Source organism: Heptranchias perlo, chromosome 26 (genome assembly GCF_035084215.1).
Source record: "Heptranchias perlo isolate sHepPer1 chromosome 26, sHepPer1.hap1, whole genome shotgun sequence".
In the NCBI taxonomy this organism is placed as follows: domain Eukaryota; kingdom Metazoa; phylum Chordata; class Chondrichthyes; order Hexanchiformes; family Hexanchidae; genus Heptranchias; species Heptranchias perlo.
Window position 1 is genome coordinate 26,936,307 of NC_090350.1, and position 27,014 is coordinate 26,963,320.

Consider the following 27,014-nt stretch of genomic DNA (forward strand, 5'->3'; position numbering starts at 1 on the left):
GAAAAATAACAGTGAGGCTAACAGCGCTCACCGATATCTATGAGCAAATCGGTCAGTAACTTCCGGCAAATGCACATTCGCAGTAAATGCAGAAATCCAGAAGTTGCTGTCCGAGATGTCCTGCTGCTCCAAAAGCTGCCCAAAGACAGCATCTTGCCAGCTGACTCACCATTCAAATGTATTGAACAGCATGAAGTTCCTGTACTTACCTCATCGATACAGACTAAACTCGCCACAAAATGTTAAGGCTTGTCCATTCTAGTCTAAGCACCCTTTTAACAGCGTGGTAAGTCTTAATTACGGCCGAACAACCTCTTTGGCACTGAAAATTAACTTTTACAAGTGTGGAATCTCATTCCTTCAGCTTTGAAATTATTGGACATATTAAAAAAAATGTAAATAACTTTTTTTCTTACTTTTTCCTTTATCTCTTAATCCAATCTCTCTCTCCATCTCTTTATTTTACTTACTGTGCCTGATTTGACATTGAATTCACTATTCTAACTTACACTTCCTGGTTCAGCCCTTGCGCTGTTCGTTAACGATTCTTCAATCTGATTGGTTAAGGAGATAGACAGTTGCTTGCCCTGTTCACACAGGTCCCAGATGCCCTGTAGAGGACACCGTGTGACTGGGTCTCGAACTTACAGGAACTTGCTGTGCAAAAGCTCATTGAAAGACTATGGGCAAGTGCAGGTCTAACGAACAGCTGCCGCCATTCATTCACCACTCTCAACAAAATCCGGCCCATTATGTTTTAGAAGTGATCAAGGAAGAGGCCATACTGGATTTAGTAATGAGTAGCAAACTAAAATTAGTTAACAATCTGATGGGATGGGAGCATCTTGCAAATAGTGACCATAATATGACTGAATTTGATATTAGGTTTGAGAGGAAGAAAGGAGAGTAATAAAAAAGCTAATGAAATGTTGGTCTTTTTCTCAAAGAGAATGGAATTCAAAAGTGAGGAATTGATGCTTCAATTCTACAGAGCTTTAGTCAGATCCAATCTGAAGTACTGCGTTCAGTTTTGGGAACTAAACCTCAGGAAAGATGTATTGGCCTTGGGGTACAGTGCAGATTCACCAGAATGTTACCATGGCTAAAAGGTTAAATTATGAGTACAGGTTGCATAAACTTGGCTTGTATTCCCTCGAGTTTATAAGGTTGAGAAGTCATCTGACCAAGGTACTTAAAATGATTAAGGGATTCGATAGGGTAGATACAGAGAAACTATTTCTTCTGGTGGGGGAATTCAGAACAAGGCGGCATAATCTTAAAATTAGAGCTAGGCCATGAAATCAGGAAGCACTTTTTCACACAAAGTGGAAATCTGGAACTCTCTTCCCCCAAAAGGCTGTGAATGCTGTGTCAATTAAATGTTCAAGACTAAGATCAATACATTTTTGTGAGGTAAGGGTATCAATGGATATGGTGAGTAAATGCAGTTGAGGTACAGATCAGCCATGATCTAATTGAATGGTGGAGCAGGCTCGAGGGGCTGCATGGCCTACTCCTGTTCCTATGTTCCTTTAAAAGAAAGCCAAAAAAATAATAGCTCAAATTCACTCACAAACAAGATGAACTCAATCTCCAAGGCCAGGTAGTGAGTTTGAAAATGCACCCATTTTACAAATGTCTGCAGGAATAACATTACATTTCTGGTACAAGCCACGCAAAAAGCAGGGGAGGGCATCTCTATCCTCATAATTTCTAAGAATCAGGCAGGCACTGAAAAGATGATGATAATGAGCCCAAGGGTGAAGAGTTGCCAGTTGCACTAAAGCTGCAGCAAGGAAGACAAATCTGTCAATAGCTAATAGACAATTTCAATTACAAATCAAAGTGACCCTAGCATATTCCCAACAAACTGGTCCACTAACACCCATGCCAAACATTGACCTCAAGCTCCACGCATGCCCTTCCTTCATTCCTTAAAGAGGCCCAATGTGCACGAGCAATCCGTGAAACCAGAACAGTACGGCCATAAGAAAATGGGCAGTTTGGTCTCAGTACACAGGAGTTGCAAAGCTTCCTCCCAGGATTTTATGACCCAAACATACATTTGGATAAATTCCTCTTACGTTCAGAGAGACTTATGATTTTCTTCCATCTCCCTGCAAAACAATAACCGCAACTCGTTCATCAATGGGCTTCTAATCTCTCACTGATTTTCTGGAGGGGCCTCACTCTAATGGTACGAGCTTAATACATATGGTTGGGTTGGAAGAAACGCTTTGGAGTCAATGGGGAACACTTCACCATTAAAGGTAAACAGCAGCAGTTTATTTATGACAGTAAAGATCTACAGCTAACAGGCACTATTCCCATTAGGATTTGGAAACTTAAGCAGATGGACATAGCACTTCAAAAAATGAAGTACTTGTTTTCGAAAGGTTAAGTAATTAAAAGTTAAGTACAATTTATATATTCACCAAAGTATAAGATGGCAAAAGTAAACTACTTGGAAATGGAGAAGAAACTTGGCATTCCTTAAGGCATTAAAGGCAATCCTTACTGATTTCTGGTACAATATACATGACTGCTGATTGTTTATTTACATCAGTAAAATGAGACTTATCATTTTTGGATTTCTTTGTGTGATCTCAATTTCTTAGTAAAATTACCAGTTATAGTTATGGAATATATTAATAATCTCATACAATTATTGCATAATGTTATATCCATTTCCCACTTCTGAAAAGCATAATTTTTTGTTTAATGCAAAAAAAAATTATGCACTTTGTAAAACAGCTGCTCTTCCGTATTGTATATGGATTCATCCTCGTGAGGAAGGACTACAAGCCTCTTACAGCATACGGCTTTTCACTCACTGAATCAAACCCATATTTCGCTATTTCCTCTCCGATAGCCTCTTTTCATTATACCCTTTCTCAAGGATTCCAAACAAGATGTGCTGAAATAAAAACAGAAAATGCTGGAAAAGCTCAGCAAGTGAGGCAGTATCTGTGGAGAAAGAAACAGAGTTAACGTTCTAGGTCGAAGAGATGCTGTCTCACTTGCTGAGCTTTTCTACCATTTTCTGTTTTTATTTCAGATTTCCAGCATCCGCAGTATTTTGCTTTTGATGTGCTGAAATATAGCCTGTGATACAATGGGGGTAATTTTAGCCCCCAAGAACGGATGGGTTGGGAGCGGGTGGGCATTCACAATAGTATTTGTTTGGAGTAGGACCACATCCCGGCTCCAATGCGCCCACTTCTGTGTGTTGACCCGGGCGCATTAGGATGCTTGCACACAACGGACACCTGGAACTCTCCCCCCATTTAAAGCCAGTGGGCCGATACCTAAATGGCAATATACTTCATTGAAATAGTTGAGGCATTTATTTCTTGTGTATTACAAGTGGAAAATGAATTTCACTATACCTGTTCAGGTTTTCCACCGCTTCTGATTCACGCAAGGTGAAAGCAGACAGGAAGGGCCGAATCCATGAGGCGAGTGCCTTTATAGCACTGATACTGGGCCGGGGGAGCAGGAGTGATCCCTCCAGGCTCAACAAGCTTACTTGCCGTGATCGTACCCCCTCGATCATCCGCACCCCCCCAATGTCCGAGACACCTTCTGATGGGAGACCCCCCTGATGGCCGAGACCACCCCCCGCCCCAATGGGAGACCCCCCCGATGGCCAATCACCCCCCACCTCCAACTGTTCCAATGACACCCGATCTCTGACTCGATCACCTCCTGCCTCGCGATCTTCTCCATGGCCCCCCCCCTATACTCCCCGCCCAGTTTTCCACTTCCGACATCAGACATCCACCCCATGCTCCCCATGGCATCAGCCTCCCCCGCACCACGATGTCCTCCACGGCCCACAATCTCTCCCTCCCTCGCGCTGAAATGAAAGGGCTATTCTTTACGTGCGAGTCTAGACAGTGAGTGGTGTAGGTTAATGGATCACACTTTTCCTCTCCGATTAGCGGCTCCTTTCCTTTCTGACAGGCATCCGGCCTGTCAATTTGACTGCCTGGTGCATAGGAAACCCGGAAGCACAATACTTACCTTCAACTGAGTTGAGATCACAGAATGCAATGCATTCATTTGGCTTCCATGTTCCCGGCTCCCAGCTAAAATCATGCCTAATATCTCAGGAGTGACTGCAGCTTGAGGGCTAATTGGTTTAAAAGAATGAGTTGTAATAATTAAACATAAAATCTGTTTCAAGTAATATGGCCTGTATCACTAGTCCAGATTTTGCTTCCATTAATGCTCTCTGATGACTTTGACTTTTGACTAGCTAGAAATGTGTGGTTTTCAGGAAATCATATTTTGATGAGATAGAACAAAGGGCCACAATGTTGAACGATGTTGTAATATGGTGACTTTTCCCCTCTCGTGTATTAAAGACAATTAATGGTCTGTGATGTACTCATTGAAAAGATGAATAGTTACTCTAAATAAGAAATAAAATGGAACAAAGAACAGGAACTTTGTGGTTTCATGTGGATTACTGTGATTTGGGCTCAGATTGAAATGGACATGATTTTTATTGGCCCAATTCTTGCCACATGGTTTGGTTAGCAGGCTCAAGAGTTAGTCATCACTAAACCCGCACGCCAAACCATGCCAATCTCTCACTGAAGGAGGCAACTGAACTGTTATACTAATATCACTTACCCAACTAGGTAGATAAGTGACATTTAATATTGTGAAAGTAAAGATAACACCTACTGTTCATTATACTATTTGCAATAGCTATTCATTCCTGGTCCGTTCATACCTTTATTTGTAAGTTAATATTCAATAAATATTTTTTTAACCAAAAAGTTATATTTTACCAGATTTAAAACCCACACTACACAGACTCCCAAAGCACATTCAGAGTTATGGGGGTTAATTTTCTGGTTGCAGCACTTAGTGCAGCAATTCCACCACATCAAATTTGTGCTCACCCAAATTGGAAACAGTCGAGCCCACCAGATCGTCTTGATTCATCCTTATTTCATATACACGGCTGCTTACAGTCTGAATTGGGCTTCGAACTTGGAGCTCACCAAAGCGGGGGTGGGGAGGGGGGGATCTATGCCAAGCCCTCAAACACCCTTAGAACCTCTTCACTGCTTATCATGCATGCTCATGCTCCACAACACATACATTCAAGGTGCAACTTACAATTTACAGCCTTGACACATTGATATATTAAACAGACTTCGCACAGCACATTATTATAACACCAACTAGCTGCATGGTCACTTACCGGCACACAGGTTAGGCTGCAATTTGTTATTGTCCTCTTTCAATTTACAATACAGTCCCCACCACTTAAAACGTCCCCGTTTAATGGGGCAGTCGCTTATATCAGCTAAAAAGCGATAGCCATTAGTCATTTGCACTAATGTCAATTTCAAAGTTGCCAATTATAGCATCTTGAGTACTCCTTTTATTTCGGGCAGAAACAGCTGCGCTTACTCACGAGTTCGCTCAACCAGGCAATAATCAGCCTACTAGACTGACTCTAGCCACTGTTTCCACATTAGATCAAACTAGAACAGGAGTGTTGGTTGCTTGTTGATTGAAGGAGTGAATGAAACAATCAGTGTTAAAGCGGTTACATATACAGGTACCGCTTGAAATTGACGTCAGTGCATGAAATACAGAGCCTCCAAGATTCCGACTGTTCTGTGAGATCAAAGATTAACATGGTACAAGACTAGACCAATAGCCAAATGACTGCATGAGCTAATGGTGTTAAAGTGTTATTTTAATTTACTTGTTTTCACCTTTTGGTCAGACAACTACTCCAGAAAATAACCAGCTACATCAATGGTCTAAACTCAGTAACTTTTTTAAACGGTATCCAGAATTAGTGAAGTATCAGCTGCAATGTTACGTTGCAGACATGGGCCACATTTGTTTGAATCAATGTAAAATTCTTTGGTAGAAAATCTCTTTTGGAAATCAGTCAAATCTACATTAAAAATGGGAAAGGCATAACCAGGAGCACATTAATTATGTCCAGTAATATAGATTCAAATGTAAAGACTGGCTTGACATTTTAAATATAATCGTTGGCTCAAACTCTGTCATTGCCACACGTTATATTGGCCATCGCAAATAGTGGGCAAATCTTGTTCACACGGAAGCTATCAGCAGTGGGGACTGTATCTCAAGACTAATAAGAAAGAAAACTTGCATTTATATAGCGCCTTTCATGACCTCAGGACATCCCAAAGCGATTTATAGCCAATGATGTACTTTTGAAGTGTAGTCATTGTTGTAATGTAGGAAACATGGCAGCCAATATGCACACAGCAAGGTCTCACAAACAGCAATGTGATAATGACCAGATCATCTCTGCTTACAGGATACTAAAAGAAATAAAGACTTGCATTAAATTTCAAAATTTTGAAAGATTGTAAATGAGAAAAGTGAAGTGACAATCCATGTATACATAGCCAATGAATTATTTTTTATAAATAAAGTTCCAACAGCTGGCTAATGGGTGAGACCATTCGTTAAAACATTCTCCATTCTTCTATAAGAGCTCTGCAGGTGGAGGGTGTAAAATCTCTCTTTGATATGGAGTGGGTGAACATGGGCAATGTACATGAAGATTGACATGCTGATATAGGTTATTATGTCCTTTCACCTCTTGGGCCTGGGTTTAAACCCAGGCTAGACAGGGAGTGAAGACCCTCTCTCTTTGGTAATGTTTATGAGTCTAATTGTCGAGGAAGACAAGTTGGCACATTAAATTACACATTAATCATCAGTAATTGGGTCATCTCACTGAGGGAGGCTATAATGACACTGAGCTTTCATGCTGGTACAGAAGCTGCTATACTACTGAGGGGATGGATTTAATGCATCAATGTATGTGCAACTATGTAAGCACAGCTCCTGAACTGTGGCACCATAACTGTCATTTTGTGTGAAATTGGAATTTTTTTTATACCCCAACACAATCATCATTCCACTTTGATAAGCACAAAGTCCAGACCAGAAAAAAGAAAATCAACATAAAAGACAAACTGTTGGAGCAGATAATCATTTGCTAACTGAAACATAGACCCATTCACCCATTCAACAGTTTATAACCAAAATATCAAAGAAGCTTAAACACAGTGGTTCCATTCACAGTGCTACAATTAAATGTAAGATAAGTAGAGATTCACATGAGCCTTCTGCAGAATCTCCAGAGGCAAGTATGTCAGCTCTCTTTAATATTGCCTTGTCTATCTGCCAAACGCAGTCTAAAGGCAGTATTTGGCATTGTGTTTGTGAACTAATATTAACAGGAGCTGTCAGACAGACTTAGCAAACAGTATGGGAAGGAATTTAATGTAACATTTCTCATCATCTACCCTTATTGCTTTTGTAGTTTGTGCTAAAGATAAATCAACTGAGCTGCTGGTACATTCATGTAGAAAAATTGAAAGCAAAATAGGGGAGTCTATAACGAGGGGGCATAGATTTAAGGTGAGAGGGGAGAGATACAAAAGGGTCCAGAGGGGCAATTTTTTCACTCAAAGGGTGGTGAGTATCTGGAACGAGCTGCCAGAGGCAGTAGTAGAGGCGGGTACAATTTTGTCTTTTAAAAAGCATTTGGACAGTTACATGGGTAAGATGGGTATAGAGGGATATGGGCCAAGTGCAGGCAATTGGGACTAGCTTAGTGGTATAAACTGGGCGACATGGACGTGTTGGGCCGAAGGGCTTGTTTCCATGTTGTAAACTTCTATGATTCTATGATTCTATAAATACTCGGAGCTACTTTATACAGGAATTTTCTCCCTTTTTTCAATAAGGCCAAAATTCCATCCAACACCTTACTCAGAAACTGGTAAATTTATACCCTGATTATACAGTAGTTCAGAAAGCAGAACAGTTCCTATTTTGGTGAGATCCATTCTTCCAATATGCAGTACAACTGAGTCAAACACTTTCCAACCTGGTCCCAAGCTTCTAGAAACGTGTGTTCTTTGGTGGTCTGTTCCCAGCTCCCACTGATACCAGCTGTAGTAAAATTGTAGCTCGTTTCTACCTTCTGATTTGTACTCTGTATTTAAAAATACCTGGAACATCTTTTGTGAAATAGTGTCCTCTGATCTGTATTGTGCTTACACAATCAGAGCATCAGGTTCTTTGGTTGCACACTGTTGGGCCAAGGGACGAATTTTCAGCAAAGTCCTTTACGGAAACAAATTCATTGCTTGTGGACAGTATAAATGCTGTGAATTCAAACAGAGCCGGAATCATCAGCAACTATAGCAATTTTCTAATTTGTACATTTAAGTCTTCGATGTGAACTCCCAAACTATGAACTGGCCTGGACCCTCCTCAGACAGACCTTAGTCTGAGACCTGTAACAACTGGGAGTTGTGGGCAAGAAGCACGAACAAGGTCTCCACAGCTGAATCCCATATGTCTTGAATCGTCCTACTCTCATAGTGTCAGCTTATGTCCTACACAGTGGTTTTCTTCTTTCTTACTGGCTGAAGAAATCTTAAGCAAAAAAAAATTGCCTGACATGCTACTGAATACAGGCTCTGTCATATGTAAATCTGAATTAAATACAGTGCTGCTCATGGATCTGATTGCAGAATTATCCCTCTCACATAAACTAAGCCCAAATGATCTGAAGGAATGTTTACACAGTATAGTCACTTTCCCACATTCAAATCAGGTTTACTGCAATAAAATCAGGGGATTTGTATGAAAGAACTCTTCTCAGCTAACCTCGTAACCTGTAATACATGTACTGTGATAGCAGATGCCAAAAGTTAGCATCAGTATTTAACACCTCATCACTCAGGAACGCTAATGCACAGTAGGAGATTTTTAAGTGGTGATCGGAAACAAAGTTTTCTTATAAACGAGTCAGAATTCAAAGAAGTCAGTTGAAACATCCACACAGCGCTGAAGACAAGGAAAAGTTGGAAATATATATGCTTTCTTAGGGTGTTGAAACTTCTGGAGAAAGCATTGGCATTATCTTTGGAATTCAAACGAGAACACTTGCTTACAATTACATATAGCTGCATTATAATATCGCTTACATATACATTATACTATAGTTGAGCTACAGTATGCACATCAGTATGCTTGAAGCTAGAGACTTAAAATATACCTGAAAACTATCACCAAATTTGCCCGTACTCAATAATACACCACAAATCAATGCATAAGACAGGACATTTAATGTATGGAGATGGACCAATGTTCAAAGAATTATATTTACAATCCATGTTTTTTATTATTTAATTATAGGATGAAGAGTAGGCCATTCAGGATATCAAGGGTGCTATGCCATTTTGTTAGCTATGACAGTTCTATCTTTTAACTTCTTTCTTTCTAAGTCCTTTAATATCTTTACTTCTCAAGAAACCAATCCTGCATGTACATGTCAAACATTTCCAGAGGGATATGTTGTAGCCTCTGCCTGTCCTATTCCAGCTCTGAGTAGCTTCCTTTGGGAGGGTTCTCCTATCACCTGTTCAGAGCAGTTGTTGCTGGCAGTAACTTAAGAGCAACCCACTTCCTGTGCTTCTGTCCTCATGTCACTGTTGAGTCCTAGCAGTGGTCCCTGATCTGGTATAAGATAGACAGTTGCACTGAAGTGAGGTCTCTGAACCCCTCACTCATATTTGTCAGGATCCTGTGACCAAGCATTTTGAAGCTGACCATTATTGCATCCTGGATTTTGGACTCCAACACTGCAACATCATTGGTATGACATTCCAGAGAGGTGACAGAGTCTTGAATGAGAAAATACACGCAAATATTAAATGAAATATCTAGCAATACTCTTAGTCCTTGTAAGCGATATGGGTTTGAATTTCCACGAGGGTTCTCTCGATCATCTGTTGTATCTTTGGTAGAAGATCTGCAGAAACTCTGGTCAAATGCCGTATCTACCATTTATGTCATTTCTCCAGGGTTCCCGTGGATTTTCCACCAAAGTTAAGCGGACGCCTGGGAGAACCCCCAATAAAATTAATGGCTTATGAGCTCTAGATTGCAGGATGACTCCATGATTTGGCTTCCAGCAGGGTGCAGTGACATTTTTAAGGGCACATTTTGAGAAATCGTGGGCATGGAGCTGGTTAATTAAATTAATTTTAATTTTACCCATTGAAATGAATCAAGGAATTGCTCTTTGGGGTCAATTTTGACTTTTGCACATCGGCCGATTGCCAGTACCTGCAACAAAGTGGCGGCCGCGATTCTGAGGCACCGGCCCCATTAACATCAGGATGACAAACTGCAGGGTGCCGAACGGACGTCCCAATGCAGCTCGCCGGATTGAGGCCTCCCAATATCAGGCCCCTTCGGTGAGTGCTGGAGTGGGGAGGAGGGGGTCACGATTGCAGAGGGTGGGGGTCCCGGTGGTGGCAGCAGCCCAGAATATTTCTGTGGGGCCCCGGAGGATCAGGAGTGCTCCTTCAGGCCCCATGGAAATAATTCCAAACTTACCGAGGCTGGGCCTCTTCGGCTCCATCGCCTGTGGAACTGGTCAGAATGTGAACAGCACACGCTCCAACCAGATCTGACCTAAAATGGCAGCTGAGGATCCTCGAACCACGATTTGCATATTAAAATGGACATACCGCCTGAGACAGGTGGGCGCTTCGGGCAGCGGTAGGCCCCTTTCAAAATACCGTCAACCTTTTCGTCGGTGCTAATGAGGCGGTAAGGCTACGAACTCCATTTTGAGGCCGTTACCGCCAGACGATAGAAGTGAAAACTGACCCGAGTGTGTTTTAATATTTGGGCCATTCCCCATTAAAGTGCCACCACAATTGTGTTATTTTTGGACTCTGAGTCTCTATTTCAAAATGATTTATGTAAAGATTTTCATGTGCAGCTTTAGAACAGTCCATGAACTGAAGTCAATTTAATTCATGATTTACTTATGAAACAAAAAAAATCATAAAAGTGAATTTTATTGGGGATTTTAGGTAAACATCAAAAAATTGTGACTCACTAGTTTTTAAAACAGTATTAAGTAAACTACATGCACTCTTGAAGTACTCAAAGGCTCCTTTGGAGTAACCACAGACTAAAGTTTAGAGGAAAATTGCTGGGCAAATTAATAGACAAAGAAACATTTCCAAGCATAAACCCATTTAGAATTCTGATTTGGTGCAACACGTCATGCATCATGGGTTTAACTTTTTTCCTGCATTTGAGTTAAGACAAATCATTTTCCTATCAAACCTCCTTTTGTATGTTGAATAAAGCACCTGTGAATTTGTAATACAAATGTGGCAATTTCAGCAAAACGTAATAAATGATTCATACACTATTCTTCCACATTCTTAGATTTCCTATTAATTTCCTGAGCTTGCACATCTTTTACATATAAAACTGAAACAAATATGAGAGCTATTTGTCTTGTTTTATTGCAGTTGGAATTAAAGTTGTATTTCATCACAAAACCTTCTCTGGCAAAACCATCAGACTTTCTCACTACCACTGATTTTCTACTCATGTTATATTTATAATTCGTTGGCCCAGAAATTGCTTAATAACGAACGGTGAGCTCAACAGCACTCACTGTTGTTAGTGGCGAAACCGAGGAGCAATTTCCGGCATTCGCACATGCGCAGTCAAACGAGGAAATCCGGAACTTGCTCCTCCCGGTTCGCCAGCAATAAGACAGCTTCGCATTAATATCGCTGGCTGCAATCAACAGAATCAATGGACCAGCGCCAATTTGCTCATCTGCCCAGCTGGAAAGTAACTATTTTTGCCACAAAACAGGTATGCTTAAAAATATATTTTTCCGCAGTCTATAACTGTTTTTACAAATGATTGGAGTGCTGTACCTTTCACTTTCTGGATTTTATGTTCTAGCTTGCAGAAACTGTTCGCAGCTTGTCAAAAATGTTGCAATCTGATTGGTCGAGGGGAGAGATCGCTCCTCTCGCTTCTCCCATGGATCTGAGCTTCGCGGGAGCTAACGCTGGGCTCTTACATAGAAACAAAGAAAATAGGAGCAGGAGTAGGCCATTCGGCCCTTCGATCCTGCTCTGCCATTCAATATGATCATGGCTGATCCTCTATCTCAATACCATACTCCCGCTCTCTCCCCATACCCCTTGATGCTTTTTGTGTCTAGAAATCTCTCTAGCTCCTTCTTAAATATATTCAGTGACTTGGCCTCCACAGCTTTCTGTGGTAGAGAATTCCACAGGTTCACCACCCTCTGAGTGAAGAAATTTCTCCTCATCTCAGTCCTAAATGTCCTGCCCCGTATCCTGAGACTGTGACCCCTGGTTCTGGACCCCCAGCCAGGGGAAACATCCTCCCTGCATCCAGTCGGTCTAGCCCTGTCAGAATTTTATATGTTTCTTCTCCGCTTCCTATTAGAGGAAGTGCACCCAGTAAAGACTGCGGTAAGTTAGAGGGTTAGTATAAATCTATGGAACAGTGAGCAGTGTTGGTTCGCCGCTCGGAACAATTTCTGGGCCCATGTGGTTATGATAAATAAGCTTTCCTTGGCTTTTTTTCCTCACTTTCCCTCTTCAAGGGCTCTTTTCTCCAGTTGTCTCTTTTAACTTAGCAGGGAAGTGAACTGTGGACTGCTCCACCTAACCTTCTTTAGTAAGGCTGGAATGCAAACTACAGTAGCTCCCATATAGTGTCATTCAGCCGATGACATGCAATCTTTTCCACCCAAACTTCAATTATGCTACCTCTCAATGAGCTGAAATTGTACATACGCAATCTTCAGATCCTTCCATGTAGCTTCCAGGATAGGTATGGATGAGAAAGCCTATTCACCCTAAGTTTGCTCATCCAGATAGAAAGAACCTAAAGGTCTCCCCGCCCCTCCCCCCAGTCGCTGCATCCAACTGTTTCTCAAATAATTCCAAGATTTTTGCCTCTACTACCCTAGCCGGAAGTCCATTCCGGATGTTGATCATCTTTTGTGTAACATCAATCCTAAATTTGCCTAGATTGAATCGGCCTTCCTTTGTCCTCCTGCCAAACTTTAATTTGAAGTAGTGCTCCACATTGAAATTTTTAACTGAAGAGATAAATAGTTGAAGCAGAGGAAAATATAGGGTTATAGAGCAAGGGCAGAGCAGTGGTATTAATTTTGGATTGCTCTAGCAAAGAGCCGGCACAGACACAATGGGCTGAAGGGCCACCTCCGTGCCGTAAACTTCTTTGGTTGTAAATCAAAAGTGCCATGTCGGGCATAGGTCTAACCTTCCATGGAGTAGTGCCCAAATTACGCACCCAGGCAGTCTGTCAATTGTATTGACATGCTACTCACACTTTTCAGAAATACAATCATAAAACATTTGGTTATCAAGGGGCTAACCATTTTATTAATTTTGATTCCTTCAATCAAATTCTAGTTTCCTAAAAACTGGGCAAGTGACTGGACTCCTAAGTTCCAACGTTAACTCAGAGCGAGAGGTCAACGTAGAGCCAACGGGATGAGTGGCAGGCTCGCACCAACTCGCCAACATGAAGCCCGGCCATTTTAACTCCCGAGCCTCAGTAACATAGTCCAGGCCCAACTCCCACCCAAACCCGGCAGGAATGATGAGGAGCCCACGGGAAGGAACAAGACGAGTGCAGCAGGAGGCTGCCATCGGGGGACCCGCAGATGCGGTCTCTGGCAATCATAGAGGGGTATTCGGTCGCGATCATGGTCAGGAGAGGAGGGGGAAACTCGGGGTAGGAGAGTCCCAAGGTTTTTTTGTGGGGCCCAGAGGAGCATTCTTGCTCCTCCTGGCCCATGAGAAACCTTTTAAAAAATGATAAAGCCTTACCTTTCTGGCCCTGCTGCTCCTTGGCGAAGCCACAACAGTGCTCTCAGAGAATAAACAGACTGTTCCAGTGTGGGGCAAGACAATTGTGGATCTCATGAAATGGATGACGTCTTACTAAATAATAAAGAAATTCAACTTAAGTGTGTACCAAAAATGTATTTTATTCAATGCTGTCAGATTAAAGTCTTGTCTGTTATACAATGTTATAATGAGTGAGTATTGGACTGTAATTCTCAGATGTCACAAGTAGAACATATCCTTTGAGGGTTTGAGCCAGATGTACTCATTTTCACTCTTACTAAATTTCACATACGGTATATTATTTGAAGTCTCACTTTACAAGAAACCAGGCTTTGGTCTGTCCACTGAACTAAGCAGTCTTTCATCATTCCAATTTCCACGGGACATAACCAGCAGGGCCGAAATGTGGGAATCTAAGCATGTGTGTTTTGTTTAGGATGTTTCATCATGCTTATGTAATGCCAACACTTGCCAATAGGGAATTCAATCTTTTCCTCCGGAATTGTCAACAGTTCAGATTTGACATTTTCATCCTTTAGTTGCTTCCTGATGTTGCTGAATTTTTTCAGTTACATTTGGAAACCTATTAGCCAAAGCCAATAATTAGATGCACTTCTTTTCCTCGGACAAACTGCTTCTACATCCTGCTACATCTCAAACTTAGGCTTTGCATATTACATCATCTTTTTTAGCTACAAAGTTGTTTTGATCCAGAACTTTTGAACCAAGGATAGAAATGTGAATAGTCTACCCTTCTCCACTTCCTCCAGTTTATGTACCAGCAAATTATAGTCTTTCCCAAAACCAACTTCATTAGGATAATGTGAAGGTTTTTACAAGAGGTTGCTCTACATTAGCTGAGCTTGAAGGTACAGACTACAGAGCACTTCAAATACCAATGTTTATAATACTGCTCACAAAGGTACTTCCAAAGTATGGTTTCAAGGCAGCCCATTGCTCTGACAGTGTCTCAGCAATGTGATGGAGTGAACACCTTCAATGATGATCACATACAGTATTTCAGTATGCCACCAAATGACCTTATCATACCTTTTCTCTTGAAAACATACAACTGTAAGCCTGGAAATTCTTGGCCCAGAGTCCTAGGGGCAGATCAGGAACTTCCACCTACCCCATGAATGTGTTCCTGAGACACAAGAGATTCATGACAAAGGTCAGGGCATGTGGAGTCAGGGATCAGGTGGCAGAATGGATTGAAAGATGGCTACAAAATAGAAAACAGAGAGTAGGGATAAAGGGAAGTTTGTTAGACTGGCAGAAAGTGGGAAGTGGTGTCCTGCAGCGATCCTTGCTGGGGCTATTGTTGTTTATCATATATATAAATGATTTAGACTCAGGTGGGAAGAATTTATTAGAATGAAAGGAGGCGTGTGAGGCAGTATAGACCAGTTGGGCAGAATGGCCTGTTTCTGCGCATAGATTCTATGTAACTCTATATAATAAAGAACAGTTCATTCATGTGGTTTTCAGAACAGATGACAGGTAATACTTTGCAATAGTTTGTGCCCACAATAATTCAGAACTGGCCGCATTTCATAGATCGTGTGAAAAGAAAAGTTCACGCTTTTGGTGGGTGAAAATTCAAAAGTAGCTATTTGTTGTTTCTCTGCACAGTAATGGTGATTAAAAAACCATCCTTCTCACAGCAGGCACTTATATAGCTTGTTGAAGACGTGAAAGGGAAAGACAAAGAAAGGTTTGGATTATCAGCACAACAAAACAGTATATAAAAGAGCATGTATATAAAATAAGCAGGTGTATGGCAATATATATTGCATTTAGTTCCAAAATATACTTATGTTCAGAAACTGAATTCCTTTCCTGTCACTTCAGCACAGTCACTCTGAACTCCACCTCTGACTTCCACTGCCTCTGTAGCTCAGGGTATACCTAGTCTTATTTGCTCATATGGTGAGGGCGTTAGTGCCAGAGAATGAAATGCTTTCCATTTCAAAGTTTGTTCTATTTGGTATTGTATTTTCCATATATATTGAAGTACCAATATCTGTTCATCTATACTATAAGCTAAGTAAGTATATATGTCTTTAGTTCCACTGGATTGAGATTCAATTCAGATAGAAATTTTAAAGCCAGCAGATAGAGGGAACTTTCATCCCATCAGCCTGGGCTGGAGCCAACCCCATGCCCCAGAAGTGAAAAGCAAGTGTCTAACCAACTGTACCACCCAATCCCCCTTGGCTGCTGAAGTGATCTTAAAGCTCTTGATTGTGTTGAACTGTTACGAGATGTCAGAAGTAAAGATAAATCAATGAGAAAATCTTATTAAAAATGTCACGTTAAAAAAATCCTACCCAAGTACCAGTAAAGACTACTACAAAGTTAATTGGCTCTAAGAATGTTGGAAGTCACTCAAACAGAACAAAGTAAAGCCAAACTAGTGCAAAGCGCTGGGCAAAATAAGTTCTTCAAAATGGATATTTAACAAAGCCAGCATCAATTGTGCTAATCACTGTAAATTTAGATTAAATCTCCTTAAAAGGTAAAATGAGAGACTAAAATAATGAAAAAGTTTTCCAAAATTGATTCACCCACATGTTCACCTCATTTAGTCTATCTCCAACTTTCCTAAATACTTCCACAATAAAACGTAGGCAGCAGCACGGCAGAAAATTCCTGAAAAGGAATTGAAATGACAGTGAGTATTGAGATTGTGCAGGTGGTACACAACTGCCAGTCTGGTGTCTATTTAAGGCATCATATGTAATTTGGGTGATACTTTAAAGATTTTTTATTAGTTGAAAATGCAGCAACTATTTTGGAACAGCAAATGTTCTAATCATTTACTTTCACATATTTGCTATTTCCTCCTCCCTATTTCTATTTTTCCTGCTTTTTTCTATAAAATATGAGAAAACTGACTTTTATGGAGCACTGTTTTGTCAAATTGATAAATCAGTTGTTGTCATGTAGAGATGTATTATGGGAAAAAGTACAGTTTTGAGACTTAAAACTGTGGATATACAACAATTTTTAAAAATATATATTATATATAGTACATACTAGGTTATTAAATCAGCTTCAAAACTGAAAGAAAACTCAATGCATATATGTATTCAGTCATGAATTTCATGATATACAGGAATTCGCTTAGATATGGGTTTGCTCTATCTGATACTGTATTTTCCATATTTATTGAAAAACCAATCTCTGTTCATCAATACTATAAACTAAGTAAGTATATATTCACTGTTGAGGCCTGATATATAAGATAGAACTAAATCAGCAATCACGAGATGTATAAACAGCAGTTTTGTACCCACAAATCTATTCAATGACTTGACTTTGCAACGTATTCCAGGTTTCCTATGTAATGTTAAATATAATTCAACTTTGAGCTCAAAGAGATAAATGTTTGACGAAGTGTCAGTTTGGCTCAGTTGGTAGCACTCTTGTCTTTGAATTGTAAAATTGTGGGTTCAAGTCCTACTGCAGACTTTATCACATAATCTAAGGTAATACTTAAGTGCAGTGCTGCATTATTGGAGTGCCCAGGAGATATTAAACTGAACCCCCAATTACCTGCTCTAGTGGTTGTTAAAGATCCCATGGCACTAGCTGAAGAAAAGCAAGTTCTCCTGGTGTCCTGACCAACATTCCTCTTTCAAACAACACCACCTAAACAAACAGATTTTCTGGCCATTTATCAATTTACTGTTTGTGGGATCTTGATGTCTGGCTGCCACTTTTGTCTACATAACAACAGTGACCGTACGTCAAAGGAATCCATTGGTTGTAACGCACTTTGTGGTGTCCTGAGGACATGATAAGGTGCTATACAAATGCAAATTTTTCCTTTACTAATATTTATACAATTTTTTTCCACAGACCACTTACAATGAAAACCTTCACACAATAAGTCCCTCAGGCCATATATGGAAAACAGCATTGGATTCCATTAAGTAATAAGTAATATTTTGAATGTTCATATTTTCCCCCGGGCTTTGAATGGTCTTTCACCCTTCTACTAGGTGCCTAAAAGCATGAACCATGTCTTGACAAAAAGATTGGACAGGTATGGGCACCTAGCTTTCACTCACCATCTCCCCCCACCTCTCCCCCCAACTCAAGCAGGCTGAGATAAGAAACTAAATGGGCTATTAGGAAGACAGTCACCAAATTACCATTGGTACAGTGCATGGTACACTAATCCCCTGCATCACAGACTCATGCAGACACTATGATTTTTACACAATATATGCAAACCTGTTGTAATAAACCCCTCTGATTCAGAAATTTGTGGGTTCAAGTTTCACCCCAATACTTGATCATATAATCTAGATCGACCACTACAGTGCAGTACTGAGGGAGTACTGCATTGGCAGAGATACCAACCTTAAGATGAGTTTACATATGTCTCTTCCAGTGGTTCATGTGAATAGTAAAGATTCCATGGCTCTTTTCAAAGAGGTGTTCACCCAGTGTCATGGTCAACATTATGGCACTACCAAAAACAAATTACCCAGTCATTCATTTTATTGCTGTTTGTGAGATCTTGCTGTGCACAATATGACTGCTGCATTTGCCTACATAACAGTTACTACACTTCAAGATAACTCATTGCATGTGAAGTTTGAGACATTGCTAAGAGACTTGATAAAGTATTATATAATTGCAAGTCTTTCTTTAAAACAGCCTGAGCTTCATTTTATTGGTTGATGTACTTGTATAAAACTGGCAAGCTTCCCTGACGGCCCAGTCAGTTTATCCAGTGAGAAGATGCATCTATACAAACTAGAAAGGTTCCAGATTGAATCCTCAGTCTGCACTTACAGTAGCAGGATTACAATTGGCCTCAGTACCCTGAGTTAGAGAGGGGAAAATCGACCAGTATCCCAGCTGCTGATTGCTATCTAGTAACACCTGTTGGAAGTGCATATGTTTGGATTTTGGGCGAGGACACTTCAGAGCTTGGCTATGATGCTCCTATTGTCAAATAGCCTGTTGGCACTCGTTGTCAAGTCTCACGCATAAATAATGGACACTTTAGACAAAGTACCAGAGGGTGTCCAATGCCCATGGAGCTGTATGTAGCAATGAACTGGGAACTTCAGAAGGGGAGGAAAGAAAAATGTCAAGTGAAAAAAGTTAAATCTCAGATCCAATTAAAGTCTGTTATAGATCTTTTGTATATTATTGAAAAAACCTGGTGAGAAACCAAAGCCCCTGGCACAAGATATCAACAAAGCTTCAAAAGAATAGAGAACATAAGGTAAAGTGAAAAGATGATGTCAGTGGGAATAAGCTTGGGTTTTAAAAGCCTGTAGGTTGTAGGAGGAAGACAAAATTGAGGAAGGAACTCCAAGAGTTTTGAAGTTCTGAGAATGAGCGAGTTAGAGGGAAAGTTGATGTGATGAGTCTTGATTAAACACAGTGAGAATGCAGGGAGGAGGAAGAAGGTGTAGGGTGGTGTATTTGGAGCTATGAAGGAACAAGATAGGTATTTAATTGAGAAAGTATGTAACAAGAAAAGACCACTCAGTCCATTGAACCTACTACTCTCAATGGGTAAGGTATACATGCACTCATGGACCTAAGTTGCTCATCTAATGAGAGTAAAGAATAACCAGATGCAATACTTGCAGTGAGTGAAAATCCTTTGAAATTGCTCCTAAATCTCACTAAGGTAATCAAGCAAAACTTGGAAGATAAAAATCTAACATTATAATCTCCATGCCTTAAACAACATAATGATAATTGTGCATTGATGCCATTTGGTGCTATCAGCACTTTAAATTTTGCTAGTTTCTTCTACTGAATTTGCTGGACTAGCAGTGGTTTTAGTACGGTAATCCAAGTTTGTATTTTTTATTCAGGACTGGTAGAAATATGCAAAACATCCCTTTGGGGGAAAAATCCATCTGGAATATGTTAAAGAGTCTGGAGTCATGAAAAACGGAGCTGGTAACTACAGGACGTTGAGTACTGAGGAGAAATAAATGGAAATTTCTGTTATGTAACAAAAGCCTGGAAAACCCAGATATTGAGCTATTGATACAGTTAGCTCCTTTTACACAAATATCTCATTTGCTGTAAAATTATATTCACTTGTCAGAAATATCCAAATGGTAGGAATTCACATTGAAATATTAAGATACATTCCAAAACACAGTTTGATATATGGGTTTAATTGCAATAAAACAACATATCAATTAGGTTGTGAAAATATTTTTAATTTTAAACTTCACTTTATAAAAATATTAAAAAGAAATAAGTCTTTAAGATGTGTGTGTTTGTATAAACTGTTCAAAATAAAATTTGAGTCCGAACAATTTTTTTTTAAGTTAAGCCTTAAGATTCTTCGAAAGGAATAAATAAAACTAGAATGACAATCAGAAAAGCTTGTTTTTTCTTTGTCTCTGTCTAATTATGTTTGCTTGTCTTTTTCTGGCAGCTACTTCTTTATAGAAACTTATCGGCATTTTTCAGGCATTCCTGGAGAGACGTTTCTAATCAATTTCTTATAATTATTGTCCATTCTTATTGAATTCTGAATTAGATTATGTTCTAGTTACTACCTGGTTAAGAATTAACTGAAGAAGAATCTATACTAACGATTGATGTCCTTTCCCCACTACTATCACGTCTCTGATACTTCTCATTCCTCAGTCCCAATTTCTTTTTCATGCTCAACATGTGCACACATTTCATTTCCCCCCATTCCATTTGGTTGTGCACAATAGCATTGCCCCTCCCACAACTGTCTTACAGCAGGAGAGAGGTACAGAGAATGTTACTGAGGTAGAGTTATCTAAAGCTTTCTTGCGGTGTTATTATCATCAATAGTTATAATAAACAGTTGTCTGAGCATGAGAGTAGGATAACGCATACTCCAAAAAGCATTCTCTGAATCTTTCGCTCATTGAGATAGTGAACAAGTGAGGGAGCAACACATTTTTATAGTGGCAACTGGTGTGGGTAGAGCAGCAACTTCATGGTAGATCAGGTGGGAGAAAGGGGAACTTGGACTCACTTGGAGCAAATGCGAGAAATAAACAAATGGTCTGGCCCTCAGGCAACTGCCTCCAGCACACCACATGCCAGCAAACACTGTCTTGGTGCCTGGGCATCAGGGTTAGCCGCTAGTGTCAAGCCCTGCTCCTAAAGTACCTTAATGAAATTTTGAACAGAGAGCCAAAGCAGCTTAAGTCTAAAAATAAGGCGTTGAAAATACACAATGGGATACTAGTGTACAAATGTATTAACATATTTGCCTCAAATTCCTCCTCTATTATTTTAATGGAGGTATTAATCCAGTATTAACCCAGCTTCTGCTAAAATAACAGAGAAACTAATTCCAGACAAATGCACTAAGCATCTGTACACTATTATCTCACAGTGTAATTTTAAATCTAAGGCGATGGAGAATACAGGTGTAAACTACATTTAATAAATACTGTCACCTGCTGGCACTCAGGTGAATTACATTGTTTGTTTAAATCACTTACTTTGACATTTAGGGGTAGAAATTGGTCATTGTTGCGCCCATTTGCCAGCAAAAAGGACTAATTTCGGGACGCAACATCCCATGCCTGATCTGCACCTACTTTATGGATGCCGCCATATTGGTAAAGGCAGCTTTGCAGGCATTCTGGGTGGCCACCTAAAGCAGCCAATGGGTTCCTTACACATGTAAATGAGGGACCTGTTGCCTGTTTTAGGTCCCCTCACCAAAATTTGTTGGTGTACAACGGAGCAGGTGTCGGGCCTGCTCCACTTAGGATGCTTCAGAGGCCCCTGTAGCTGCCAATGAAATGTAAAAGGTGTATTTGATAATGGCACAGCCTTGGTTATACCTGACCTGAAAGTGTTGATCCTGTCACTGTCTGATGTAAAGGGAAACAATGCTTTCCCAGCACTGTCATTCCTCATCTGAATGATTCTATTTTGTCCCACATCAATACCTGGGAACATCCCAAGGTGATTCTACAAATTATTATTATATATTAGCAAAATGTATCTCTGTGACCTTTACAGCTGATTATGCTGCTGGAAGGTCTTAGTACAATTTTCAGTGTTCTGCAATGACACCTTTTCATTTAGAAAACAGCTAATATTTGTGAACAATGTTTATTCTAAACCAGTATTCACTTTTCATACGTAATAGGAATTTACATTTCTATTATCAGTTTGCTGGTTAGATAGAGGCTCATACCCATGATTCACCACAAGCAGCTTCCCGATCTTGGCTCTGCCATCAGGGAGAGGTGAAGACTGGGAAGGTAGGCATTTTTCCACAGGGAGGAGAGGAGAAAGGAGTCAGAAGATAAGTCACCCGGGCTGCTGCTGCCTACTGTCCAGTGGCTGGTTGAAGAGCATCCTTGACAAAATCCTGATAGCAGGTCTCATGTAGAGTAGTGTCTGGTCAAGGGACATAGGAGCTGGAGAAAAGTAATTGGAATGAAATAGTATTAATTGTATTCCATATAAATATGCTGGTGTTTTCTAATTATAATAAAGATCTTAAAAATGAACATTTTTAAAACTGATGATCTCCATGTTTTAATCATTGTGTTTGCTGATCATATTCACAATTTCTTTTTTAAAAAGGCTCTATACAAACATGAGCCAAACTTTGCAATGGAATTTTTATTTTCTAGTGGTTAAAATTCTCACCATACTCTGAAACCACTGAACACGGTAATAAAAAAAAAATGAAATGGATTGGTATGCGTGTTCAGTGTCTGTCTGTAGTCACACACCCGAGCAGGAAATTACTTCTACATGAGACTGTCAGCCTTGGGTAACTGATGGTGCAGTAAAATAGACATCACTGTACTTTTCTTTATCAGTAAAGTCAACGTAACTGCATATTCTCATCCTATATTTGAACGTAAATAAATGGCTGCAATGTTTAGATTTTTATTGGTATTTAATGGTAATAATCACTTTTTTATTCAATACAACAAATACAAAGGTGGTTATGTTATTCCCTCTTTTTTTTCTATCTACATTACTTCACTTGTGTTGTTTGTGTTACAGCATCCTCTAGTGTGAAAAGAAGCCTTCACATCATAAAATTAGTTTAAAATGGAACCCGTCACTGGAATATATTTATGAATTCCTGACTTTGGATTTGAAAAACTGTTTTTAAAGTGGTGCAACTAAAGATGGAACTATAGTGCCAGAGAAGGAAAAGGGAGAGAAAGAAAGTGTGTGAAAATATAACAGAGAAAAACATAAGCAGTCAAGAGAAGAGATGATAGGGGAGGAAAGAAAAGTATGTGACAAAGAAAATGTAATGGAAAATATACAAGCAGTGTGAGAACAGAAAAAAGGAGAGAAAGCATAACAAAGAGAAAAAGCACAAGCAGTGTGTGAAAACAGAAAAGAGAGACCTCAGATGGTTTGAAGCAAAATAAGAAAAGCAGCTAAACTTTAAACTGTTAGAGATCGTCTTTTTTTAAAAAAACGCTACATAAAACTTCAGCAAAGAGACAAACGGAGACAAATTCAAAATCAAAAAATAAACACAAAGAGGAAGAAAAAACCACACATACAGAAAAACAGTCTGAGAAAAGCAAACATAAATGTAATTTTTTCCCGATATTTCCTTGTTTGTTGCATCCTCACTCATGTAAAAAGGAAACAATACAAGAAAAAAATCATGTAGTGTACAGGAAAGGTCTGATCATGATCTGGAAATAACTAAAGTGATATTCGAGAGGTCACAAAATATCTAAAACAAAAATTCAAAAGAACCGGGATTATACGATGTAAGCTACTACTCTGCTACTGCTTATTGAAGTGTTAAAGACAAAGTATGTGGATAAACATCTGGGCTGCTGAGGCGGCCAATTCAATAAGGCTGATCAGTGAGGTTGTTTGTGAAGTTTACACCCACTTCTAGTAGATAGGAATGTCAAATCTCTTCAGTTATAAGCATTCAATTTCTTGGCTTTGTAAATAGGTCAAAACTATTCTGACCAAAACAAAGTGGGATAAAATGCTGGAAATACTGGTAGATGATTGGGCATCTTCAGCAGTTCAGCCCTATTTATTACTATAGGTGATTTCAGCTTCAGGCAATACGGGGTTGATTTGGTGGTGTTGTACACTGAGGAATCTGTTGTATCATGGGTGCAATGGAATGTTAGAACTGGGAGAGCAGGCCTTGTGCCCATTTCCTATTGGCTTGCAATTCTATGATCTCCTGCATCTGCTCGAGAGCCTGCATTCAATTCGTGCCTTAGTCTCAGTAAGGCCCTGAATTCATGCGAAAATAGTACAATTCTGTGGAATTCGTCCTGGGTTTGCTCTTTAGCCCTTGTGCACCCATTTAGAATGAGAACAAGGGAAGTTCCATCAGCAAACAAACTCTTAAAATGTCACAGGCTTCATATGTTTTTTGTTGCCAATGTTTACATTGCCTTCTTAGTACAATATTTTTATTAGATATTTTTCCATGCATCTGAAATTTTCATCACTAATATCTTTGTGGGGAAAAAAGAATGGGGGAAGGGGGGCGATTTTCTTTTTAACTCCTTGTTGGCCCCTGTATCTGCCCAGTGATACAATATTGTAATTGCTTGGCAGGTGGCAGAAAATAAATCCATTCTTGCTCTTGGACTCTGTATAGAATGGGGTGATTTACCTATAATACTGTCTTCCTTTTCCAGTCTGCTCTTTCAGTCTTCGACATGATCAGAAGCAAATCAACATTACGGAGTTTTGAAGTAGGGGCCACACCCCAAAACTTGTTTGTTCTCTTCATGAATGCTGCTCAGTGTTTCCAGTATTTTAGGTTTTTGATTCAATGCTATGAGAGTTGCTACTGTTTTAGCCATAATTTGATGTCAATGCCAGGTACACGAACTGCTGCAGTTACACTTCAACATCCTGTATCTGTCGAGAAAGTATATATGGAGTACCAACAAAAATGCTTCACACACTACTTCACCCATGTGAGGAATTCTCCCAGAGTCATCACCGGGAACCTATCCCTTCTACGCAGAACTTCAAATCAGGGTTGCTATAACAATGTGCAATGGTAAGTCTCTAACTTCACTGTTCGTATCCCACTAGAGTTTTTCAAGTTTTTGTTCTTCCTGCAACTATTTCGATAGCTCAGTCTATTGAAACAACAATTATAAAAGAACATTCAGAAAGTAATCTTATTATGTATTGTTTGTGACAGCAGAACAATATGCACTTATGTAGCACCTTTAATGTCAGTAAATGAAGCAGCTGCAAATGTTTGGACCATCGATATTTCCCTGAGGGAACAATGTTCTGGGACTATGATGATTGGCCTCAATCAACTACAATCATCTTCTTTTGTGTGAAGTATGACTCCAATCACTGGAGGCACATTTACCTCAGCCTTACTGGGGCTTCTTGGTGCCTTACGTGGTTGAATCCTTCCTTGGTGTTGAGGGCAGCAACTCTCACTTGTCTCCTGGCATTCAGCGCTTGTATCTATGCCTGGATCAAGGCTGCGATGAGGTCTGAAGCTCAGTGTTTCGAGTAGAACCCAAACAGATTGTCAGTGAGCAGGATATTGGTGAGTAGGTTTCACCTGATGGGAACTCCTTTCATCACTTTACTGATGATTGGGTGGAGGATGATAGGGCAGTAATTGGCCAGATTAGTTTTCTGCTGTTTTTTATGAATCAAACATACCTGGGCAATCTTCCACATTGTTGGGTAGATGCCAGTGTCATAGCTGTACCAGATAGGGGAGCCGCTAGCTCTGGTCAGATTTGCAGCACTTCAGGCAGGATCTTGTCACGGTCCGTAGCCTTTGCCGTGTCCAGTGAACTCGGTCACTTCTTAATATAAAGTGGAATGAACCAAATTATCTGGCGAAGTCCTCGGAAAGCAGCCTAGTAGGATCATCCACTTGGTATTTTTGTCTGAAGTCGCATGTCGTAGCCTCATTTAAAATATTATAATACATTAAAATCAAGCCGAACGTGATAAACTGTTCACTTAAACTGGAATTAAGCTGGGCATGCCCTTTGGTATGGGAAGCACCAAGGGCAAAGCAGTTCTTAAACCTACTGAGGCATTTTAAGGCCCAATTTTAACACCCCATGCTCAATGAGAATGGGGAGATGTAGTGAATTAAAATATCGTCAGCGTGGTACTTACCTTGCCCATGCCACACTCACGGCCTGTGCCATTTTAACCGGCATGATTTGGGCAGAGGCCTGGTCACAGGCAAGAACTTCTTTGAGATGCTGCGGTCAGGGTCTGATGACGTCAGTCAGACTCCAACTTTATTTTAACCCCGAGCCATGCAACTTATGCACAGTGCTGATCATGCCCAGGGCCATAAGAAGCCCAGATAAGAAAGCATTTTAAATTTTTTGAAGGTTTCTTTGTGGGCCAGGAGAAGCAGGAGTGCTCCTCCAGGCCTCACAAGGAATCCTTGAACCTTCTATGCCTGGGCTTCCCAACCCCCTCCCCAAACCGCGATCACATCTGGAGCCCTTCCAATCCACTTACCTGACTGCTGGGGACCATCTGCGTGGGTCCCCGGCAGCAGCCTCCTCCTGCCACCCTCCTCGTTGTTCCCACGGGCGTTGGGCCTAGACTTTATTAATGAAACTTGGGAGTTAAAATGGCTCGGGCCTCACATCAGCAAGCCGGGGCTAGCCTGCCGCTTATCCCCTTGGTCCCACTCTGACCTCTCGTCCTGAGTGAAAATCGAGGCTTTAGTGGGTGTTTTTTTTTGTTTTACAGCACATTTCAGTACAGGCTTCTGTTATTAATTTTTGTTCACATTTTTATGAAAAAAATGTCACCAACTTTTTTTCTTTATTTCTCCTAATGGTACGTAATGTTCACGTGGAGCCTAAAGTAGCTACATATTGTCCGCTCATTCACAAGAAAGCCAACAGAGAGTGGAGCACTTACTTCAGCAGAACAAGAAAAGCTGGAAAAATAGGGGATATGTAAAAGGTGTTCTTACAATACAAATTTTCAGGGGAACATAGGAACAGGAGTAGGCCATTCAGCGCCTCAAGTCTGTTCCACCAATCTAAGCAAAGGGTCCCTGGCTGCCAAGTCAAGTTAAAATTAGTGATGGGGCTGGTTTTGAAATGCTCCAGTTCTAGTATTTCATGTTTGAAGTGATACAGGATGGAAGAAGTCATGTCAGTGAGATCACAGGCACCACAACCAGACATTATGTCAACCATGTCTGCAGTCGCTGCTATATCTACCTGCCAAGGACTGTGAGGTACTGGCTCT